A 7,081-nucleotide genomic window follows, 5' to 3' on the forward strand; every position below is an offset into this window, starting at 1 on the left:
TTCTGCAAATTTTACCCTGGCCTTGTCTGTCATCATCTCCGTGACTCTTACTTGCTGTAGTTCTCTGAAGAGAAATCGCTCGGCGCCAAAAGCTTTCTCGTAATCGTTAAGTGCAAGCACCAATAGTATATTGTACTTGATCAATTAATATATTTATGGTATGAAAATGGTCATTTATGCATATTCTGCTCTGGAAACTGCCTGTTCTTTGGACTGGTAGAAATCAAGTTTAGATAGTTAGTTCTTCATTGTTAGTCTCTTCATTAAGATTTTCATAAAGAGTTTGTACGTATGTGTCAAAGATTATTTAGGTATTATCAGAAGTATCTTATTTAGATCTGAGAGTATATTGAAAGTGTGAAACTCATGATTCATAATTTTGAAAAATGAACTACCAAACCGATATTTTGAACCTCTGTAGCTCAAAAACAATTGAGGGGACCAGTTGCTAAGGGCTACAAGTGACAAAATATTGTAAACTGAGTTAAGTGCACAAAATAATACTAGATAGTACTAAAAATTTAGTGGCAAAGAGATAGAGGTGAATTAAACTACTGGTGGCGACATAATATCGCAGGTTTTAGTTTGACTAATTACGAAATATTTTAAAACAGTTTGCAGCAAACAGATACTTCAGTTGTATCCCTTTGCCTGTAAGGTGTTGGATATTACTTTTGATGAATCGTTTAGCATCTTTGCAAATCAAGCCCTTAAAAAAATATTCAAAATACTTAAGTGAAATAATAACACAAAAGGTACCAAGTAATTTTCATAAATAAAAACGTTTAATTTTTACGTAATTTTTCTTTTATTTTAGTCTAAGAATTTAAGAAATTCGTAAGGTACTTAAGTGGCAAAGAGAATCAAGTGCAAAATTTGAAGCAGAGGGGTACAAGTGCGAATATTTTTTTTCAAATTTCAAATATTTTGCATGAAAATAAATCCTAACTTTACAAAAGCTTTTACATTTAGATATATCAAAGGTATAAAACTAATCCAAAATAAGTCCATAAGTGATTAATTCGCTGTAGAATTTACTATGTAAATTTAACTTTGACATCGTTTTTCTCAATTAAACCATTTTATCACTTGTACCTCTTAGCATCTAATCCCCTCAATTGGTTTCTGAGTTTGAGGGTAGTGAGAACTTCTGATCAGCATGACCAAAGCTACCTTCCTCTGTGAAAAGTTTCAGTCAATTTAACTAAATAAGACATATCACAGAAATATGTGTAAATAAGACATTTATGTTATAAGTAAATAAGACATATCCTAAGAGTATTTGCACGAATACGACAAATAATCAGACTATAATAGTGTCACGTATCAGTGGGCTATTTTGAGCATGGGTTGTAGTTTTACGCATGTTTAAAATTGCATTATTGATAGATACCTTCTGTCACTGTTTTGGTTTAAGGGGAAAGGCGCAAAATGTAGCCTGTCAAAATTTTTAATGGATTTTAAATGTATTCATTTTTTTCGAATGCTGAGAAAACTATTAAAAATATTTTTGAAAACTTTAAACACAGAATGAAAGATTACTTTATTACCGAAGGCCGAAATTCCCTGAAAACTTCTATAATGTTTATTTTAAGAAGTTAAAGGGGTTGAAAATAAAAAAAATTTAATGTGAATTTGAATTGCAAATATTTCATCCAAAAGAAACTTTTCTAAGGGACTTTCGGCCCTCGGTAATATCGTTATTTTTCATTCTGCGTTTAAATTTTTCAATAATACGTTGAAAATTTTTTTAATCGACATTTTGCGCCTTTTCCCTTAAGGCCATGGGTACATAATTCGCAAATATTTTACGGCTATCCCTACTTTTTCTGTCTTTACACGGCAAATTACGTGTAGTAAAATTCACACTGGTAACGATATGTAAACATTACTAGAACGTCATTCTACTTGAAAATGTCATCATTAACTTAAAGATATGACTTTTGAATGTTCTTGGATAACTGTTATTTATTGCATAATTGCAAATTATTAATTCAGTTAATAAATGTGATAATTTTTTCACTAACTATCTATGCAGTGATTGTAATAATTTATATGTACAACAAAAACTAATACTCAATCGAGAAAAGAGGAAAATTGTTAAAGTGATTTTTTAATATTATATTGTTACTATGGAACGCTTACAATTTTGAACATCTTTAACAATAAAATACTTGGATCACAGAATATATTATCCTGATGTATTCTTTGCTTGGATCTTCCACAAATAATACACAATAAATCAATTATTTATCAAATACACTATATGTCAATATTATTTATGAACAACTCAAAATATTCCCTATGCCACATCAAATATTTAAAATTGTCACTGATTGTCACAGTCTGACTGACAATATGCTGACAATATTCTATTCGAATGAGTGCGTTGTAAGGCAAAGATAGATTTGGAAAATATTACCACGGACATGATGTTCATTTTTTTCGAATCCTGAAAAAACTAATAAATACTGTTAAAAATTTAAACGCAGAATGAAAGACTAAATTATTACCGAGGGCTGAAAGTCCCTTAGAATAAATAAAAAGTTTATTTTGAATGAGATATTTGAAATTAAAAATCACACTAAATTTTCTCTTAGTTTCTCACTTCTGTAACTTATTAAAATACACATTATAAAAGTTCTCAGAGACTTTCGGCCCTCACTAATAACGTAATCTTTCATTCTGCGTTTAAATTTTTCAAAAATACTTATTAGTTTTCTCAGGCTTCGAAAAAAATGAATCCCAATTTGAATAGCATTGCAGCAGAAAATACGTACCCATCCTCTTCAGGGGAAAGAAGCAAAATGCAAAATTTTGACGCCTGTCAAGAATTTTCAAAATATTTAAAAAAATTTTTTTTTTCGAATCTTGAGAAAACTAATAAGTATTTTTGAAAAATTTCAAACCAGAATGAAAGATTACTTTATTACCGAAGGCTGAAAGTCCCTGAAAACTTCTATAATAGAATGAATAAAAAGTTTCTTTTGAATAAGATACTTGAAATTAAAAATCACATTAAATTTTCTCTTAGTTTTTCACCCCTGTAACTTATTAAAATAAGCATTATAGAAGTTTTCAGAGACTTTCAGCCCTCGGTAATAACGTAATGTTTTATTCTGCGTTTAAATTTTTCAAAAATACTTATTAGTTTTCTTAGGATTCGAAGAAAATGACTCCCATTTAAATAGCATTGAAGCCGAAAGTTTGTACCGATCCCCTTAATGTTATTAGGTTTGTTCTAGCATCAGTTTCAAAGGATTTGAAACCATCAGTGAATAGTGGACCAGCGCGAGTAGAGGGGATAGCACTGGTGACTGTATTATGTTCTCTCACTGACCAACTATTTGCTGAAGGTTTCTGACTAGTTTGACTGTTTGCTAGAACAAACCTAAAGTATTAGATATTTGTTGAAAATGTATTAGTGCAGTCACTTAAGGTTTTCACCTCCGATTTCGTTGAACCTCCATCGATTTTCATGAAAATTGGTGAGTGATTAGAGGTTACCTGAAGGAACAAAGGTGATATGATGCCAACTTGCGCTTTTATTCTGGGGGTGGATGCCACCCGTTCTCGTGGGTAAAAATTATTTTAATAAAAATAATATCACAAGTCGATAGAAGGACAAATTCTAAGCAAAATTTGTTATATAAAGTTATTAATATAAATCAATACTTTTTGAGTTATTTCAAAATGCACGTTTTAAAACTGTTTTTCACGTACAACTCAAAAACTATAAGCTTTTTCAAAAAAGTTATTCTTATCAAAATTGAAGATAATAAAAAACTGAATACACTCCTCACTTAAAGAACTAAACTAATGTTAATTCAAAGTGAGTTATGAGTAATTGAATGAGTACTCAAATCTAAGTATTCAAGCTTAAATACCGGGAAAACGATGCATTTTATAAAATATATTTTCTAAACACTTGTCAAAGTACTTTGGGATACCTATCAAATTAGCTCCAGGAGAAGTTAATAGCGTCAAAATTAAGCAAGTTATGATGATAATAAGAGAACCCTTTCGAATGTTTTAGGAAAAATTGAAAAACCAAACATACGCCACTTCCACAAAAATTAAAATTTCCTTACAAGGAATGATACCAAACACGACTTCCCACGGAGAGGGGTGGGGGGTAAATTTAATATTTTAAATACGAATCCCGCGATATTTGCACGATAATGGCACCAAACACGACCCACCACGGAGGTGAGGTGGGGCGTTACTTTAAATTCTTAAATAGAAGCCGTCATTTTTTATTGCAGATTTGGATTCCTTACTTAAAAATAAGTAACTTTTGTTAGAAACATTTTTTCGAATTATGGATAGATGGCGTTATAATCGGAAAAAACGATTGTTGAAAATGGAAAATTAAATTAAAAAATGACAAGCGCCCACTAAAATGGAAAACTTTACTTAACTTTTTTTGGTTTTAGGACCTACTCGTCACAACTCAATAGGTCCCCAAAGCGCTCGAGTGACTGCACATTTAGCATACTTTGCTCCCTTACCATTACTCTCTTTAAGAGAGTAAAGAGTATGGTCATAAAGGGACGCAAGTCTCTTTATGCCCATATTATTAGTAAAGATTTGTATATCTTAAATAGAGGCACGGAACTTACATTTTTCAATGTTCGTAGTCAAACAGTCATAGATATCACGCTATCAACAGCAGAAATATCTAATAAAATTCAGAACTCGCAGGTCTCAAAGGACTGTCTGCTCCCCGCTGGTTGATCTATATTATTAATCTGGAAAGAAGTCTTATCAAATCTCACGACCCTAGGAGGACGGATGTAGAACTCTACAACCGCCTCTCAGAAGATGCTCTGCGGAATGAAAAGGCTTTAACTCCAGGAACTAACACAGAATTGGAAAGGTACACGGTATATATCCAAAATAATATAAGCTACGCTTATAAAAAATCCTGTCCGATAAGTATGGTCCAGGAAAGTCGCAAAACCAACTCTTAGTGGTACACCGAACTGGAACACCTTAGAAAGACAGAAAGAACTGCTTTTAATAAAGCAAAACGTACCAAAATCAAAGAGGATTGGGATATTTATCAATCAAACTTCAGAGAGTTTAAAAAAATCTGCAGAAAAAAACAAAGAGCCACTTGGAGAGACTACTGTGAGGAAATCGAAGATTTTCCGAAAGCTTCCAGGCTACAAAAAGCGCTCTCAAAAGATTAACATCGGCATATCAGCATACTGACAAACGAAAATGGAAGCAAAACTTCCAACCTTTGCGAAAGTGCTGAGGTCCTGATGAAAGCATACTTCCCCGGTTCTAGTGTTTCAAAAGCACCGAACTGGATGGAAGAAATAATTATAGCCACATCAAATGACTGGCATCTTACCAGAACATTAATTAGTGAGGAAAAGATAAGATGGGCCATATCGTGCTTCGCCCCTTTCAAGTCACCAGGGCCTGACGGCATATATCCAGCCCTACTACGGTGGAAACTGGATATCCTTTTGCCGCACCTTGTGGGAATGTTCAGAGCCTCTTTGGCTCTGAGATATATTCCTAGGGAGTAGAGAGAGGTACATGTGGTCTTCATACCAAAACCAGGTAGGATGAATTATACCCTACCGAAGGCTTTCCGACCGGTTAGCCTAACACCTTTTCTCTTGAAAACGATGGAAAGGCTATGTGAGAGGTACATAAGGGATGAAGTTCTGGTTCATAACCCACTTCATCCAAATTAACATGCATATACTTCGGGAAGATCTACCGATTCTGCACTGCATCAAGTAGTGGAAAGAATTGAAAGATCGCTGGATAATAAAGAATCTACCCTAGGTATATTCGTAGACATTGAGGTAGCGTTTGATAAAACAACTTTCCCAACCATCACCCAACAGCTCAATATCAGGAATGTCCCTCTGACCGTGAGCGAATGGATATTTAGTATGCTCTCCAATAGAGCAATAAGCATCAATGTAGAAGACGTTTTTTTTTAGAGGGATGGTTACATCACCACTCCTCTGGAACATAGTTTTTGGGTACCCTGGTTGACCAACTCAGCAAGAACGGTTTCTACACAATAGCACGATATAACCGTCCTGCAAAGCGGTAAGTTTGAGAACACACTATGTGAGAGATTACAAGTTGCTTTCAGACTAATAGAACCCTGTTGTTCTGAAGCTATTTCCTTGTGGAATTTTTATAATTAAGTATTTTCTATGGGAAATAAGCCACAAATTTACTAAAAAAATGAATTTATTAACGTTTCGACGCCCAAGTCGGGTGTCGTTGTCAAAATACAAAATAATACTAAATAAACAAAAATGTTGTTGCTTAGTAAAAAATTCTTCTAATAATTTATTTAATCTGACTCATTTATATCGGCAATTCAGGCATATATTAAAATGATATTGCCAATATTGATGAGTTGCGTTCCTGGGACGACTTTACTAAAAGATAGTTCATTCGATTACATGAAATCAACCCCAGCTCAAGAATATCCGCCACAAAAATCATAGCATGTGATCTGTCTTTAAAAAGACAACCAAATGCAACGATGGCAGTAAAATTCTCGCGCTAGAGATTCCCTAGTAAATCACGAGGGAAACCCAGAAAAAAAACCTCGTGATACTATCCCGACATCGTAAGTATTTGGGCTTACATTTAGTTTACTCTCAAAACTAATACCAAATTCTGACTTTATTGTATATATGCTATTTTAAATTATAAATAATATTATTAATACATAGATATTATATAAATAATACTAAAATATAAAATATGTACTAACTCGATATATTAATGACTTACTAATCGTGGTATTTTCTTTCTATTGACTTCGTCTTTTAGTATGGGTAACCACATCCTACTGCATTCTACCGAGGAATTTGCGACACAATTGTTTTCATTTAGCATAATTAGAGCCGCTTCTTTGATTTTTCTCTTTTTACCATCTGTTTCTTTTAGGACTATACTCCACTGAACTCTATGTTCATTATCCCATGCATGTTGACATATTTGAGATCTATCAAATTCTCTATTTTTAATAAAAGATTGATGTTCACTTATTCTAACGTCTAATGGTCTTGATGTTTCACTTAAATAAAAT

Source organism: Diabrotica virgifera, chromosome 7, assembly GCF_917563875.1.
Source record: "Diabrotica virgifera virgifera chromosome 7, PGI_DIABVI_V3a".
NCBI classification, from domain to species: Eukaryota; Metazoa; Arthropoda; class Insecta; order Coleoptera; family Chrysomelidae; genus Diabrotica; species Diabrotica virgifera.